The following is a 19,205-nucleotide window of genomic DNA, read 5'->3' on the forward strand; positions in this document are numbered from 1 at the left end:
ACATCATCACGCGCAGCAGCTTCTCGGGCTAGGGTCAATATGTCTTTTTGCTGCATGCCCGCTGGGGCTGCAGTGACCTTTATGATGACTGGCTCGTCGTCGTGAGAGGCTTCATCAGCAGCAGTATCCGTCACTTCTTGTTGAGCCTCATCACACTCCATAGCTATGAGTTTTTCGAGGACCTTCCTTTTACGCTTAGGTACCTTTGTCAGATCATGGTGTGCCTCACTCTCAGACCGCAGTGGTGGTTCCCAAGTTTGATCCATATCATCAGAAGGAGGTGGGCTTGAAGAAGATGTAGACACCCCCCTTGATCTTTTCCTTGCTAGGGATGTGGAAGACAATGAATGATTATCAGGAGGAGTGGCTTCCTCAAATGATACCTCGGTTTGATTGTCGATTTCCTGATGTGCCCCTACTTCGGGAGGAACAACTATTGTGGGCACTTGTGACCCTACATGCACCTCTGCTTGCGCATCTCCTTGCGCTGCCTCTCCTTCCACATGTACTTGGGCTTGTACTTGCACATGTGGTTGTTGTTGCTGCTGTGGTTGTTCAGATGAGTTACAACAACCTGTGTTGATTCAGGGACATTGCTGCTACTTTCTTGCGATGAGCCAACATCACTGGTCGATGGTGATTGAAGAAGTACACTGACTGCCTGTGCAGCACTGAAGGGCTTTGACTTAAGTTGGCGTGGTGGTGGAGGCACTGAGCCCAATGGAGCGGGGGTGCTGCTCCCAGCTTGGTCCCCAGCAGATCCCGCTGCTGCTGCAGGCGTACTTTTTTTTTTACTCCCAAAAAACGCGGCGGCCGGCACACCAGCCTCCTTGGTAACTTGCTTTTTCTGCTCCCTTACTGGCAACTTTCTTGCTAGAGGAGCTACGGAGAAATTTTTTCGGGGCCATCTTCTCCAGAGCAGGTCAGAACAGCAGGCCGCAGTTGCACGAGTTGCAGAGTTGTCTGTGGCCAGACGTGACGTTGCATGACGTTATGCTGCACACACACACCGCTGCAGGACTTCTTCCTGGCACTGGTGGTTCTCTTGAGTCTTGTGCACCTAAAAGCAATGGAAGACAGAGGAACATCAGTTCAGTTATACACCCCAAAAAAATCGAGAAAAAACAGAAAAATCAGCACAATCTCATGCCCTCCATGATGTTTAAATTCAAGACACCCCACAGAAAGACTAGGCACATGCACCACTCACTACCCCTGGTGAAAAGGCCATAACAGGCCAAAAAAACGAAAATCACAGAAAAATCAGCACAATCCCAAGCCATCCAGCCCCTCCATAATGTTTAAATTCAAGACAACCCACAGAAAGACTAGGCCCATGCACCACTCACTACCCCTGGGCATAATGGATGAAAGCTAGGCAAAATGGGTGCAGGCCTGAGAACACTGCCTGCATTCAAAATAGCCCCCTCCCTCCCAGCACATGGCCAGGGCCTGTAGCAGCACTCAAAATGGCCCCCAACCACATGGCCTGTCCACAACAGGCCAAAAAAACGAAAATCACATAAAAATCAGCACAATCCCGAGCCATCCAGCCCCTCCATAATGTTTAAATTCAAGACAACCCACAGAAAGAATAGGCACATGCACCACTCACTACCCCTGGTGAAAAGGCAACAACAGGCCAAAAAAACGAAAATCACATAAAAATCAGCACAATCCCAAGCTATCCAGCCCCTCCATGATGTTTAAATTCAAGACAACCCACAGAAAGGCTAGGCCCATGCACCACTCATTACCCCTGGGCATAATGGATGAAAGCTAGGCAAAATGGGTGCAGGCCTGAGAACACTGCCTGCATTCAAAATGCCCCCCTCCCTCCCAGCACATGGCCAGGGCCTGTAGCAGCACTCAAAATGGCCCCCAACCACATGGCCTGTCCACAACAGGCCAAAAAAACGAAAATCACAGAAAAATCAGCACACTCCCAAGCCATCCACCCCCTCCATGATGTTTAAATTCAAGACAACCCATAGAAAGACTAGGCCCATGCGCCACTCACTACCCCTGGGCATAATGGATGAAAGCTAGGCAAAATGGGTGCAGGCCTGAGAACACTGCCTGCATTCAAAATGGCCCCCTCCCTCACAGCACATGGCCAGGGCCTGTAGCAGCACTCAAAATGGCCCCCAACCACATGGCCTGTCCACAACAGGCCAAAAAAATGAAAATCACAGAAAAATCAGCACAATCCCAAGCCATCCAGCCCCTCCATGATGTTTAAATTCAAGACAACCCACAGAAAGACTAGGCCCATGCACCACTCACTACCCCTGGGCATAATAGATGAAAGCTAGGCAAAATGGGTGCAGGCCTAAGAACACTGCCTGCATTCAAAATGGCCCCCTCCCTCACAGCACATGGCCAGGGCCTGTAGCAGCACTCAAAATGGCCCCCAACCACATGGCCTGTCCACAACAGGCCAAAAAAACGAAAATCACAGAAAAATCAGCACAATCCCAAGCCATCCAGCCCCTCCATGATGTTTAAATTCAAGACAACCCACAGAAAGACTAGGCCCATGCACCACTCACTACCCCTGGGCATAATGGATGAAAGCTAGGCAAAATGGGTGCAGGCCTGAGAACACTGCCTGCATTCAAAATGGCCCCTCCCTCACAGCACATGGCCAGGGCCTGTAGCAGCACTCAAAATGGCCCCCAACCACATGGCCTGTCCACAACAGGCCAAAAAAACGAAAATCACAGAAAAATCAGCACAATCCCAAGCCATCCAGCCCCTCCATGATGTTTAAATTCAAGACAACCCACAGAAAGACTAGGCCCATGCACCACTCACTACCCCTGGGCATAATGGATGAAAGCTAGGCAAAATGGGTGCAGGCCTGAGAACACTGCCTGCATTCAAAATGGCCCCCTCCCTCACAGCACATGGCCAGGGCCTGTAGCAGCACTCAAAATGGCCCCCAACCACATGGCCTGTCCACAACAGGCCAAAAAAATGAAAATCACAGAAAAATCAGCACAATCCCAAGCCATCCAGCCCCTCCATGATGTTTAAATTCAAGACAACCCACAGAAAGACTAGGCCCATGCACCACTCACTACCCCTGGGCATAATGGATGAAAGCTAGGGAAAATGGGTGCAGGCCTGAGAACACTGCCTGCATTCAAAATGGCCCCCTCCCTCCCTCACAGCACATGGCCAGGGCCTGTAGCAGCACTCAAAATGGCCCCCAACCACATGGCCTGTCAACTACCCCTGGTGAAAAGGCCACAACAGGCCAAAAAAACGAAAATCACAGAAAAATCAGCACAATCCCAAGCCATCCAGCCCCTCCGTGATGTTTAAATTCAAAACACCCCACAGAAAGACTCAGTGCACCCACCACTGAGTACCCCTGGGCAAAAGGCCCCAAAACAGCCCAAAAATCGAAAATTCCAAAATTGTAGTTGCAGCAACTGTAATGCCCCAAACATACTTACTTGTGAAATTTCTAATCCAAAAGTGATCCAAAGAAAGTCAAAATGGCCTCAAATCCAAATATCCAGCAGCATCCACAAAAAGTAATCCTTCCAGCTCCAGATCCAAATGAAAAGTGACCAGGAGATGGACAAAGCACTGGGAGGAGCCTGCTGGACAGGAACAGGACGTTGAAGACTGTGGGATACTTCCTTCCTCCCACCCCCCCCCTCCCCAAAATGGACTCCTCGCAAAAAAAAGTGCAGGCAAATGTCAACCTGAGGAGTTATTCAGATAAAAATCATCATTTCCAGAAGGTTTATGCTTCTTGCTGGTGGATTTCTTGTGCAGAATTGCAAATTTTGTATTTTCGCGAGTGCGAGATTGTTGCTGCTCCGCATCTCCAAGCTCGCAATTTCGAAGTACCGCGATACGTGATCACGGCGTACTCGCGTTGACAAACTCTCGCTGTACAAGTTGGCAAGCCGCGATTACGTAATCACGCTTGCCAAATTCTCGCGGGATCCCGCATCAAGATCCAAAATGGCGCAGCACTCGCAAAATATCAAGAAAAATAACTCGCCAAACGATGAATGACGGTAAGTAAACGCCGCGCGCCGCAAAATTGTATCACCAAGAAAAAAAAAATCCGCTGCGTGCGAATTTGCGGATTTTGCGGGAAATTCGCGAATCTCGCGGATTGCGAATTTACCGAAAATCCGCAAAATCCGCGAGCGGAACGGATTTTACACCCATGCTTAGTACGGATGGTAGAAGTACTTCCTGGATGCGGCTCAAAGGATCATGGGTATTGTAGTTCAATGTTCGGCAGGCGCGATCAAGGCTGAAACCTGACTCATTCAGGACATGGTCAGTTACATCACTCATGACATCACTAATGACATCTCAAATGAGCTGTAAATATAATGGAACTATAATCTCTAGAACTTTATTTAGGGATAGTGTGTGTGTATTAACGCCCCTTTTTTTTCTTTTCTTTTGTGTAAGAACCATTATAAGACGCAACGTGCCCAGATTAATATGGCAGATAGCCTTTCACTTTAAAGTAATGTGTAGTCCATTGTTTATGTTGATATTTGCAATCCTAAGTATGTTTATTATCAATAAGTTACCTTGAAGAATATACAGGTATGGCGGTCAACGGGCAAGATATGCTGAAATGACATTGTGTGCATATTAACACTTGTTTTCTTTTCTTTTCTTTATTGTATCAATTCCTGAATTTTCACATCGTGACCAGCCCAATATGGCCGCCAGATTTTTGGATTAAAGTAATATGTAGTCCTTTGTTAATGTTGGCAACTGGAGGCATTTGTTCATTTAAATAAGGATGCTACAGTGACGTTTTGTATCGTTATCAAGGTTTGGGCGAGCCGAAATGCGTGGAGCACGTCCTTTGCAGATTAAATACTTTCAAACTACAACCTGAGTGCTGATTCCTTCCTTGTAAGAGTGAGAGGAGATTAAATACATATATATAAAATTCACTGAAAAAGCCACAAGTTTCAGGGCCATTATCGTTCGAAATTAGCATTTAAAAAACCTCAGGAATTCACTGAAAAAACCACAAGTTCCTTGGACGTCATAGTTAGTTGAACATTTCACTTGTACAAAACAAGAGAAATTCGTCCGTTATAGTTAGTTGTACTAACTATAACTCACACCCCTGCAATGCACTGCTGACGACGTCACATATTACATCACTCATGACATGGTCAGTGACATCACTGATGACATCACTGATGACATCTGAAATGACATCACTGATGACATCATCCACCTGATCATCTGATGCACCTCCTCATACCCTAAAATGCAGACTACCATTCTCGAAATCATAGACACACCAATATTAGTACAGCTACAATATTCTGTGCACTATGCAAGCAGACCTCTAATCCGCTATATAGCATTGATACAGTCTTTTAAATACTCAGTTAGTACCTATGCAGTCTTGGAATTCTTCTGTCTGTCCCTTGCACTCGTCCATTCACCCATCCAGCACTATGTAGGTATCCTATCACCCTACCAATACCTAAGTACTTATAAATATAGCATGCACTCTCTTTGCAGCAAAGAAATTACTCCAGTTATTAGTCATACACTTAAGGAATGGCCTACCCACTAACCCAAGTACAGGTACAATGTTTTGTACACTATCCATGCAGATCTCTAGCAAGGTACATACTATTAATACGCTCTTCTAAATACCCAGGTAATACCTATGTAGTGTTGGAATCCTTCTGTCTGTGCCATGTATTTTTCCAATCACCCATCCAGCACTATCTATGTATCCTATCACTCCGCAATACCTAAGCACTTATAAATTCAACATGTACTCTCTTCGTAGCACTGAAATTATTCTAGTTACTAGTCATGTACCTAACGAATGGCCTAATCAGTAAAGCTAGTACAGCTACAATATCGTGTGCACTATGCATGCAGACCTCTAATCAGCTACATAGCATTGATACAGTCTTTTAAATACTCAGTTAGTACCCATGCAGTCTAGGAATCCTTCTGTCTGTCCCATGCACTTCTCCATTCAACCATCCAGCACTAGCTACGTATCCTATCACTCTGTAAATACCTAAGCACTAATAAATGTAGCATGCACTCTCTTTGCAGCACTGAAATTACTCCAGTTATTAGTCATATACTTAAGGAATGTCCTAGCCACTAACACAAGTGCAGGTACAATATTTTGTACACTATGCATGCAGACCTCTAACCAGCTACAAACTATCGATATGCTCTTCTAAATACCCAGTTAGTACCTATGCAGTGCAGGAATCCTCCTGTCTGTCCCATGCATTTCTCCAATCACCCATCCAGCACTATCTACTTATCCTATTACTCCACCAATACCTAAGCACTTATAAATTCATTATACACTCTGTTTGTAATACTGTAATTATTCTAGTTACTAGTCATGAACTTATGGAATGGCCTAGCTACTAACACAAGTACAGCTATAATATTTTCTGCAATATCCAAGCAGACCTCTAACTAGCTACATACTATTGATACACTCGTCTAAACACCCAGTTAGTACTCATGCAGTGTAGGAGTCATCCAGTCTGTCCCATGCACTTCTTTACTCACTTATCTACCATTATCTATGTATCCTATCACTCCACCAATACGTACGCACTTATAAATTAAGTGTTTACTCTGTTTGCATCACTGTCATCATTCCAGTTACTAGTGGTATTCTTATAAAATGACCTAGGCACCAACACAAGTACACATAAAATATTCTGTGCATAATCCCTACAAATCTCTAAGCAGGTACTATTGGTCCACTCCATTAAATACTGAAGAAGTACCCATGCAGCGTATGATACCTCCTGTCAGACTCATGCAATTCTTCAGTCACTCATCCAGTAGTATGTTCTTATTGTATCAGTCTGCCAGTACCTAAGCACTTATGGGGCAGATTTGCACGCACCCTGCGCCACCAGTACGTCACTTTTTGTAACGTAGTGATGGCGCCAGGCACTCCTTCATTACACAGAGAGGAAAAGTCACCCTTTGTGGTTTTTCCTCTCCTTGTAAATACGACCCCTTCTCAGACAGAACTTTGCATTGAAGGGACGTTCCATAGGTGTTGCTGTGGGTGTTCCCACGCAACACCCATAGAACAAGACATATCTCCATATTTATGAGAAATCGTAAATCTGGAGATGTGTGTGAATGCTGCGCCATCCTAGAGTTGTTGTAGCAAGGCGAAACGAGGATAATTGTTTTAATTTCTCCTCATTTTTTCCTCTTTCAATGCATACTGCATTCCAGAGCATACATTGAAGAGGAAATTACCGTTACTGATTGTTTTTGTGCAGTAAGGCGTCCCTTCCTGCACAAAAACAATCTTCGCACGACACAGACATCCTTGCACCATGGTGCAAGGGTGCCTGTGTCACCGCATGGCTGCAGTTTGTGGAGCAGTGCAGAGGGAAGCACAGAGTTACAACATATTCATGTACATATGTCACATACCTGTGCTTCGGAAGTGCCACAGTGCAGTGCAGCTAAAGAACTTGCAGTGTCACGCTGCAGTACTTCCTCATAAATCTTCACCTATAAATTCACCATACACTACTAATGCATTATTTCAGTCAATCATACTGTATACATATATTCAAACAAACTTTCACACATTACCTTGCAATTATCGTTCTTTCTTTAACCAGATAAGGTAGTTCTGATAAAAACTTTTTTTGTAACAGTTTTTTTATTTTTTTGTGTTTTTTCAAAAAATGAACAAAAAAAAGAACGAATAAAACAGGAAACTTTTGGAATTACTTATCATTCCAAAAACAAAAACAAAAAAATGTATAACGATGGTTGCGTTACGCAGCACAAACTGCTTCCACCAACTGCTCACCGAAGCAAATAGGTTTCTTACACTTCAAGCATTGTTGATTGAGAAAGGCGAATTCTGTCCTAATGTCCATTGCAGGTGTTCCTGAGGATGCTCCAGACGTACTTGCCACAGCAGGTGAGGGGTTCAAAGCAGCTTGCCTCATTTCCTCCCAAGCAAGATTGAGAGGTTGTGTAGTCCGGTGATGCTTGTACATAGAAGCAGTGCCACAAGAGTATTTTTTTTCACTGCCTCTTGACAGGACTCAGTCACAAATTTTGCACGTCACCTTTCTCGCATTTTCTTTCTTCTCTCCAGGTGGAAAAGTGAAAAATTTCCACCCAACAGATTCCGACCTCAGTGGATGTGGTGCCTCCTGCAAGAATTCTTCTTCAGTAGATACTTCCTCCTGCTACTGCTGCTGCCAGATGCCATTTTGTTTGTTATTTTTTGAAAAACACCAAAAACAACAAGCCAAAAGGGTTCTTGTAGGAAAAGAGATGTCTCTCTAAAGATGCTCCAACAAGAATGTTTAAAATGGGTGGGGTCCTTCAATAGTTACATTGGGAAATTATATGAACCAATTAAATCCTTTTTTTTTTAGGTCACATGGGATCCGCGCACTCTGCGCTCCAGTAGCACGCACCCAACGTGGCTTCACGAAAAATATATTTAAAAATAATATAAGTTTATTGTAAGTACAAATATATAATTTTTATGAATATCTTAGATAATCTCTTGCGCTAACATGTATATTACAGACACATACAAATCATTTTAGAACATAATTTTTTTGCAGGAGTCGTGCACCGAGCGCGCCCCAGCGGGACCCGCCACTGTGCAAGCATCGCGTACCGTAATGCGCATGTGCCACAAATGCGCTGGAGCAGGAGTCATGGACTGGTCGCATACCAATCGCACACATCATGTTATATAAAATGTATATGATGTAACTGAAAAACACGCAGCCGTCGCACACCGTACGCGGATCCTTCACGACTTTTCTAAAATGGTGGCTAGAATCCGCACCCACAGTGATGTGTACGCTTTGGGTGCGCAACTCCCAAATTTTTTTGGGAAAAAATAAAATAATATAAATATATTAAAATAAAACAAAAAAATTAAACAATATTTCAGTTTGAAATAAAGTTTTTTTTTGGGCAATTTTCAGAAAAATACATAATGTTATTTAATGAATAAAATATTTATAAATAAACAGTTAAAAAACTGTAGAAAATCAGCACACTAAAATAGGTATAACTACGATTACACTTAAAAATTAGCATTTAAAAAACCTTTGAAATTCACTGAAAAAACAATAGGTTTCAGAGAAGTTATAGTTAGAAATTAGCATTTAAGAAAGCTTTGAAATTGACGGAAAAAACCATAGGTTTCAGAGGCGTTATAGTTAGAAATTAGCTTTTAAAAAACTTTAGAAATTCACAGAAAAAACATAGGTTTCAGGGGTGTTATAGTTAGCTGGACATTTCACTCGTAGAAAACCATAGAAATTCCTCAGTTACAGTTAGTTCTGCTAACTATAGCTCGCGCGCCCGCAATGCACTGCTGATGATGTTACATATTACATCATTCACGACATGGTCAGTGACATCACTGATGACATCTCAAATGACATCACTGATGACATCAGCCATGCGACAATCTGATACACCTCATCATGCACTAGTATAACCTTTCATCACTCACTGTAAAATACAGAGTACCATATCTGAAACTACTGACACACCAATACCAGTTGCTAAATACCCACTCACTGATTCCTAAGTCTACACACACAATTACCCATTCAACAACAGAATCACTTATACAGGCTGTCACTAATACACATATATAGACATTGACACATCAGCAGTCATCTTTTAGTCGGTTATGCAGTCGTCCTACTCACTCATGAAAAAAATTAATCACACTTACATTTACTCACTTACACAATTATACACACAACACTTCATTTATTCAAACACATAGTAACTCATAGTTAATATGTTACAAAATCAATATTAGAATTATATACTCATTCATATAGTTACTCTCACAATCACTGACTCTTATATATACTTATTTATATACACCAACTCTCACATACAATGCCTTTTATTTTTTTACTTTGTTGAAGATGTACAACTAAAACATATATTTGGGGGGGCGTGGCCAAGATGGCGGAGTGAGCAGACGTGCTCTATCGAAGCTCCCGCCGCCGGCCGTTAATTTCAGCATTATTTATAGCAAATGCCCTGAACCGAGCACTTCCTCGGCGGGCCTGAGGCCGGCATTGCGGCGGGGGGGTGCAGGACGGTTGTGCTGCCGGTTCCCGGCGTGGAGCCCCGGCTGACCCGGCCCGGAGATTTGGCGGCGCTGAGGGCCTGAGGGGAGCGCTGCAGGACATCGAGGCCGCGGGAGGCGGAGCCTACACGCCGACTCGAGCGTTCCTGTGCCCGGCGGCTGCTGTGACGGCGAGCCCGGCCCGCGCTGCTGAGCGCGAGGCCCCCGTGGTCCCTTGTCGGGGGCTTCTGCGGGCTCGCCACACCGCCCTGCTGCTCGGCGGAGCACCTTGCTGGTGGAGGTCATCGGCGGAACCTGCCTGGGGGACGGGCGAAAGAGCCCGAGACACGGAGGTGAGGAGCGGGGGTAGACGGGCGCCCCCCCACCACCCCCGGCCCAGCGGACCTCCCATTGACGAGGGGCCATCGGGAGATAGAGGAATCCGGCCGGCACCCCCACGAGCGAGACCACTAGCGGCGCGGCGAGGCGGCAGTCAGAGGCGGCCGGGACCACGACCCGCCTGCGCTGGGCCTGACTGCGTGGCCCCCCGCCGCCGCCGGTCCCCGCCTGCAACACTGCCCCAATCAGTGGCTGGACCTGCGCGCCTAGACGCTCAGCGAGGGAGGTGGTGGCCCGTCGGCCCGAGGGGCGGCCAAGGAGATCCGCGGGGACCCACGCACGTGGTGGGAACGTAAGGGACCCTTGCTCTGCCCGCCTCGGCGGCGCTGACTCTGGGGACACCAGCACTGATAGCCTCGCTCCAGCAACCTCGGCCCGCACGGAGGTGAGCGGGCCCCCTTGCCGCGAAGAGGCCTCTGCGGACCTGCCGCGCTCTCACCCTCTGGACAGTGCTACGCGGTGAGCCGCGGGCGCCATCTTGGGCGGCTGCCCGCCCGGCCTGGCCCGCGCTTCCTCCCTCGCCGTTGGACCCGGCGTCCCCGCGCCCATCACGCGGCCCCCGCTGAGCGCGGCTGCGGCTTCGGGGGGCAGCAACATTACATCACTCGACAGGGAGGCAGCAGACAAGGAGGGACACGGAGGCGTCACTCAAGTAGCGCTGGTCGTCCCGGGCCTGGAGCGGCGCCCACGAGGCCTAGGGGTCGACCTGCGGCTGGCAGAAGGAGAAATCGGCGGGCGCGGCTGGGGGCCCTGGGGAGGCATGTCTGGCAGGAGATCCAAGAAGGACCGCACCATAAAGGATCTCTTCACCCCCCCCACCATGGGGAAGCGGAATGGCCCCGCGGTGTCCAATCCCCGGGGAGACACAGAAAAGAAAACGGTGGCCACGTCGCCCCCTGGGGGAGCGGATCCCGAGGCTCCGGTCACGCGGTCCTTTCTGGAGTCCCTGTTCATCGGCCTGAGGGAAGACATCCACGCCCTAAAGAAGGAGCTCCAAGACGAGATCAAAGAGGTCCGCCGCGACACCGATGCCATACGGGAGAGAGTGGCAGACCTGGAAACGAAGAGCGACGCACGAGACACCGAAATAGAGGCCCTAAGACAGGAACTGGCCCGCATACATGACCAACAGGTGGATCTCCAGACACACGCCGAGGACCTGGAGAACCGCTCCCGGCGGCATAATATCAGGATCCGAGGAGTGAAACTGTCCCCGGACACGGAAGACCTCTTTCGGTTCACACAGGGTCTCTTCAACCACATTTTGGGCCGACAGGCGGACGCCCCCCTGCGACTGGACAGGGCCCACCGGACGGGTCCGCCGAGGGCCGACGCAACGCACCCGCCGGACATCCTGGTGTGCGTGCAGGACTTCAGGACAAAAGAGGAGATCCTGAGCAAGGCGCGCCACATGGAGAGAATCACCTTTGGCGACCATTCCCCGACGTTATACCAGGACCTGGCTGCGCTTACCCTGGAGAAGCGGCGCACCTTTCGACCAGTGACGGCGGAACTGAGACAGCGCAACATTTCCTACAGCTGGGGGAACCCCTTCCGCCTGGTGTTTCGGCTCGGCAATGTCCTTCATCAGCCGCGTACCCTCAGGGACGCCTGCCGCGTACTGGGCATGGACGAGCCGGTGGTCGACGACGGGTCACCGGGAGAAAGGGCCCCTAATGAGGTTGCCCCAGGTTGCTGGCAACAGCAACGGCGCAGACGCAGGCCGAGACGCCCCGCAGCTACTGAGATAGAGGAGGGGCAGAGGGCTGCGGTGGAGACAGTGGCGCAGGGTCTGGTGCAAGCGAACAATGGCTGACCGCTGGGAGAGCGACGCACTAGTTCCACAAGGCATGGTTGGGTTGGGGTAATCTAGTCCGGCGGCGGGGGCGAGAGCAGAGCGCTCTTTGGCCTTCCCTGATGATGACTCTGACTCTTCACCTACGGCGGAGTGCTAAGGGTGGGCCGACCTGCTTGCGACGTCGCCACTGCTCCCATTCTACGGACTTACTTTACCACGGGTCCAGCGGCCACGTGCCTGGACCTGGGACAATGTTGGACCACATTTCTTTGCCAGTTGGGGAGGAGGGTTGGGATGTGATACGGGTAAGGGGTGTTGGACGGGAAGGGTTTGCACCAAGGGTGAGGGGGATCCGGGTGGGGGGGTTGCTCCGGTTGAGCAGGGAATGGGGGGGCAGTTGGGGTTGGGGGGGAGTTGGGGGGAGAGGGGGGAGGGGCGGGGGGGCTCTCCTTGTCCAGGGGGTTCTGATGCCGCGGATGGAGCCGATAGGACTCCCAGCACAGTGTCTTCCACGGTCCGTTGGCCCGCAGCCACGGCCTCCGGGTGGGGATTGGCATCTTTCTTATTATCCCAGACATGCCACGACACCTAACAGTGCTCACGCTTAATGTGCGGGGTCTCAACAGTCCGAACAAACGCAGGGCGATACTATCCTGTCTCGAGCGCTCCAAGGCGGATATCTGCCTCCTCCAAGAAACACACCTTGTGCGCAGCGACCAGCACAGACTCAAATCACGCGCTTTTCCATGGCAGTTCTTCTCCTCCTCCCTGAAGAAGGCAGCCGGGGTGGCGATCCTAGTGGCCAAATCATTCGAGGGGAGGGTCCTCCAGAAAGAGGCCGAAATTAAAGGGCGGCTTCTACTTTATAGCTTCCAGATTGCAGGCCATACCTTGCTGGTGGGTTCTGTCTACGGCCCGAATGAGGGGCAGGAAAGATTCTTACATACGGCTCTAGAGACCGCTACATCCACTACACACACTCACTTGCTGCTGGGTGGAGACCTCAACATTGTATTTCATAACACGGCGGACCGCTCAGGCCAGAGATCCGGGGTGGGGGCGCTCACAGCGGCAGGACATGCACACATAGCAGATTTGGGCCTCACCGATTTATGGCGACACACACACCCCCAGACGACTGCCTATACGTATTACTCGGCGGCACACAAGACTTATGCGAGACTGGATTATTTTCTGGGCTCCTCTCAACTGGCGCTACAGGTCGAGGGAGTGGAGTTACTACCGGCCGCACTTTCGGATCACTCCCCAGTGGTAGCGACGCTTCGTGTGGGAGCCATGCCGGCTCCACAACGACACTGGAGGCTGCGAGATGGCCTCTTGCAGCTGCCTGACACCCAGACCCGACTCACGGCCGCGATTGACCACTTTTTGGAACACAACACCAATGATGACACCACGAAGGCCACCCAGTGGGCGGCCCTCAAAGCGGTCCTACGCGGGGAACTCATCTCCATAGCCACGGCCAACAACAAGGAAAGGGCGCTGAAGCGTGCCGAGCTTACCCAACGGGTGACGGAACTGGAACAGATGCACCAACGCACAGGGGCGGCCAGGGCATGGCGACAATTGTGCGCCGAGCGGAAAATGTTGGCGGCCTTGGATCAGGACGTGGCGGAATACGCCGCTATGCGCCTCAAACACGTCTACTACACCGGAGGCGACCGTTGCGGGAGGCTTCTGGCGAGCAGACTACGGGCGCAAACCCAACAGCAACAAGTGCGCTCTCTCCTGTCGGCTAATGGCGGCCAGATTACGGAGGACGCGGCGATTGCGGCGGCCTTCGGCAACTTTTATGCGGCGCTCTACGACGCGGACCACCTGGACCCCAATGCCGGCCCGGCCTACTTGCAGGGCTCAGAGCTCCCCACCCTCACCCAAGCCCAAGTGGACTTTCTGGAGCGGCCCATAGGCCTGGAGGAGGTCATCTCTGCTATTGCCCGCCTCAAAGTGGGGAAATCCCCGGGACCCGACGGCTATACTGCGGCGTTTTACAAGACCTTCTGCCAGCAGCTTGCCCCCCTCTTGCGCGACCTGTTTAATACATTCGACAAGCCTGGTGCCATACACCCGGACCTGCTAGAGGCGTCTATCTCTGTTATTCCCAAACCGGGCCGTGACCCGGCGGCCTGCGGTTCATACAGACCCATCTCGCTGCTGAACGTAGACTTGAAGCTCTACACTGGCATACTAGCGAGCCGCATCACACCATATATGCAGCAGCTGATAGACCCCGACCAGGCGGGCTTTATCCCCCAACGGCAGACCAGCGACAACACCAGGCGGGTGCTGCACCTCATTGAGGCCGGGTCGCGCACTAAGCCGGGCTGCATGCTCCTCACCATCGATGCGGAGAAAGCATTCGACAGAGTGCATTGGCCATACCTCGATCAGGCCCTCCGCCACTTCGGATTTGGGGAGAAACTCCGCCATCGCATCTTCAACTGCTACCGCAGGCCCAATGCCGCGGTAAGGGTGAACGGAAATACCTCCCCGAGATTCGACATTGGCAGAGGCACGCGCCAGGGCTGCCCTCTGTCGCCGCTCCTATTCGCACTATATATGGAGCCGATGGCTCAGAGAGTGCGGCAGCATGCACTCATATCTGGTATCAAATTTGGTGCCGACACGCATAAGATCAGCCTGTACGCTGACGACGTCTTGCTGTCCCTTACCGACCCGATGCAATCCCTGCGTGCTCTCTTTGTGGAGCTTCACACCTTTGCCCTGGCTTCGGGTTTTAAAATCAATGAAGCCAAATCTGAAGCCCTGAACATCTCCCTAAGCCCAGACGTGGTGGCCGAGATTAAGTCAGAATTCAAAATACAATGGTCAGATGCAGCCGTCCCGTACCTGGGCGTTCGCCTGGCTCCTACTGTCCGGGGTACTGCGCGAGTCAATTATGAGGCACTCACACTCAAACTCCGGGAGCAGCTCCGGCGTTGGAAGCCGCTCACATTGTCATGGCTAGGCAGAATTGCCGCAGTTAAAATGACACTGCTACCGCAGATCTTGTATCTGTTTCAGACGCTCCCCTTGAATCCCCCGAAGGGTTGGCTTCAGCAAACTCAATCGGAATTGTCGCGGTTCATTTGGAACGGCCGGCGCCCTAGGTTTAAGCACACTCTCGCCACTCTGCCCCCAGCGAACGGGGGGGTCGGTGTGCCCGACCTCACCCTGTACTTCCAGGCAGCGCAGCTGCGCACTTTCGTGGAATGGTTTCAACTGGAGTCCGGCAAACACTGGCTCTTCCAGGACCAGGCGGTGGCCGGCCGTACCCTCCAAGGCGTGCCTTTCCTGCCACGCCGACACCGACCCCCTAACCTGTACGCCTCTGAAATCACAAGCACCGCCCTACGAGTGTGGGACAGAGTGGCCGTGGCCAAGGGACTGACCACCTTCCCCTCGCCTATGACCCCCATCTTTGAGAATCCGGACTTCTCGCCGGGCTTGGATGCCGGAGCATTCACGACGTGGCGGACGACGCCCTGTAGAGCGGCGGGACACATGTTCGACCTCAAGGGGGTCCTCCCGTTCCAGCAGGTCAAGGCGGACTACGGCGTGGCCGAATCGGAACGCCTGCAGTACCTGCAGGTGCGCCATTGGGTGCACCACCCCTCGATCCAGCCCGGGGCCCAACGGCACCTCACGCCCTACGAAAGGTGGCTGCTGACGCGCACCTCGGACAAGAAATTGATTTCGGACCTTTATCAGCAGCTACTTCTCACTCAGGCGCACACGTACAACGCGGGCCAAGTCAGGTGGGAAAGGGACCTAGGGCGGCAGCTCACTAGGAAAGAATGGGAGGGGGTGTACCACAGGGCCAGACACTCGGCGCACCACACCGGGCTCACCGAGACACTAACTAAAGTAGCCACATACTGGTACCACACCCCTGAGAGACTACACCACTGGGATGCCCGAGTAAGCGACAGATGCTGGAGGGGGTGCTGGGAACTAGGGACACTGGAACACTTGCTATGGAGCTGTGAGGCGCTGCGCCCCTATTGGGACCCTATCCTGGACCTTATAGACGCACATCTAGACACACAACTGCCGCGCTTCCCAGCATACATTATTCTAGGCCTCCCAAACGCCCTCATGTACCCTCTGAAGTCCTGGAGGGGACGTTTGATCGCGCTTGCGCTTGGGGCAGCGGTCCAAAACATTGTGGCCCACTGGAGAGCAGTTCAGGCTCCGCAGCAATTGGGGTGGCTCCACCGGCTCTGGGCGATCCTGGGAATGGAGAAACTATCACTGGCAGCAGCAGGGAGGGGAGCGGACTTTGCGGAACTCTGGCGACCATTCCTCGCCCTGCTTACCGGGGAATTTCGTGAGGTGAGCTGCCCACGCTACCTGCGTCTGCTACGCCTAGCAGAAACACCTCTCCCAGAACCCAAGACACGCGCCCGTAAGCGCACAGGCCCTGCGCACGTAGCACCACTTGACCGTTAATGATAGACCACAACCGATAGATTACCTCCGGAAATGGACAAGGAGAGGGGAGGGTTGGGGTGGGAAGGGTAGGGGGGTTGTTTACAGTTCTTTGTTCCCTCAGGTTGCACTAGTACTGCTCAGCTTGCACCGTTGTAGCACCTCTTATGACGCGGCCGGCCCAGTTGGGTTGTAGGCGGCTTGCTGTGTTAACGGACGATATGCCCGCTGGCCTTGTGATGGGGGTCAGCGGGGTTGCTGACTTAGGCCTCCCCGGAGTGGTGACGGCCCCTACAAATATCTCGGAGGTGCATTTTGTTTGCCTATGCTCAATAAAAGATTTAATACATAAAACATATATTTGCTCACCAACACACAAATAAATACACTCAGGGCCATATGTATCGAGCAAAATTGTGATCGCAACTGCCGAAATTCGCAGAATTTTGCGATTTCTTTGAAAAATGCTCTTTTTTGCAATTTTACAAAGTGCTATTTGCAGCACATACATGCCCTTAGGGCATGTATGTGCGCCACATGTGCACCTATGCTTATTTCAGGGGTGCAACAGGGTATCCTTTTGACACCCTTGCACCCTTGAAATTGCATTTTCAATTTGCGATTCGCTAATTGCTAATCGCAAATTGAAATGTCTTCCCATTCATTCCTATGGGCCTCTAGGCCCATAGGAATGAATGGGGACGTATTCCTTAATTGCGAATCGCAATTTGAGATTCACAATTAGGAAATATGTAGGATTCGCATAATTTATTGCTAATCCTACATACATAGCATTTTGCGTTTCCCAAATAGCGATTCGCAAAAAATCGCTATTTGAGATTCGCAAATGCAGATTTTGATACATATGGCCCATAGTCACCCAAACAACTGTTTCCATATGCACTCTTAAACCAATACACCTAGTTAATCAACCATTAACACATCTATGCATAGAGTTACACACACCCCATCCAACCACACACAAACTCAGTGTCCTATACAAATTCTCACCCAACTAATCAATAACTAATATACACACTCATGTAGTTAGTGACCAACTGATGCAGCATGCTATACAACAGAGACAGTGATGCACACATTCACATAGTTTAGTTACTAATCCATGTATTAAGTGAGACACTTTGTTTTTTGTAAAATTAAGTGAGACACTTTTAATTACTCACTTAAACAGACAGTCAGACAGCTACTAAATCCTCCATCCAGACAGTTATTTATCCACTCAATCTTCAAGACAGATTGGTACATAAATAATACATATTTAAATTTCAAACTAAACCACATTCACTGGATGTTGTAATCAGTGATGTCATCAGTTATGTCATTTGAGAGGTCATCAGTAATGTCACTGACCATGTGATGAATGATGTAATATGTGACATCATCCGCAGTGCATTGCAGGCACACAAGTTATAGTTAGCAGAACTAACTATAACGGAGGAATTTCTATGGTTTTGTACGAGTGAAATGTCCAGCTAACTATAACACCCCTGAAACCTGTTTTTTCACGTGAATTTACATACATATGTGTATATATATATATATATATATTTTTTTTTTTATATATATATATATGTTTTATATACATATATCTATACTAATATAATAAAGAGAGAGCCCAAACCTTTGAGGCGGGTAATCTCAGGAACCACAGCACCAATCACAACACCCAATACAGCGTTTTAAAGGGCAGCTGCAGCAGAAGGACACAGGCTATGCAGACACCCACCATATACATTTAAAAGGTAAAAGAACCGTGCCAGCAAAGTAATCCCTTGTGGGCGTGTCTGCGTTGTGCTGTGGGCGTGTGCTGGGGACGTGACAAACGCTGGGGGCATGTGGTACGTTCCGCCCTTCATTCCATGTCTCATATCATGTGCTGTGGGCGTGTGCTGGGGGCGTGGGCGTGTGCGGGGCACGGGATTACGGAAAAAAAAGCGAGCGTTGTGCCCAAAATGTCATTGTTTTTTCTTCCCATGTTCTGTACATTCCAGATCCGGGTGTCCACCCTGCTCCCTTTAAATACCCCTGCACCCCATAATCATAACCCACCCTTACTCCTTAAAATACCCCAACACCCTTAAACACTAACCCATCTTAACCCTATAAATATACCCTGTACCCCATAACCCAAACCTATCCCTAAACCCTAAAAATACCCCTGTATCCCAAAACCCAAACCTAGCCCTGAACCCTATAAATACCCCTGTACCTCAAAACCCAAACCTACCTCTGAACCCTAAAAATACCCCTGTACCCCAAAACCCAAACCTAGCCCTGAACCTTAAAATACCCCTGTACCCCAAAACCCAAACCTAGCCCTGAACCCTTAAAATACCCCTGTACCCCAAAACCCAAATCTATCCCGGAACCCTAAAAATACCGCTGTACCCCAAAACCCAAACCTAGCCCTGAACCATAAAAATTACC

This window comes from Lissotriton vulgaris, chromosome 1_1, assembly GCF_964263255.1.
Source record: "Lissotriton vulgaris chromosome 1_1, aLisVul1.2, whole genome shotgun sequence".
In the NCBI taxonomy this organism is placed as follows: Eukaryota; Metazoa; Chordata; class Amphibia; order Caudata; family Salamandridae; genus Lissotriton; species Lissotriton vulgaris.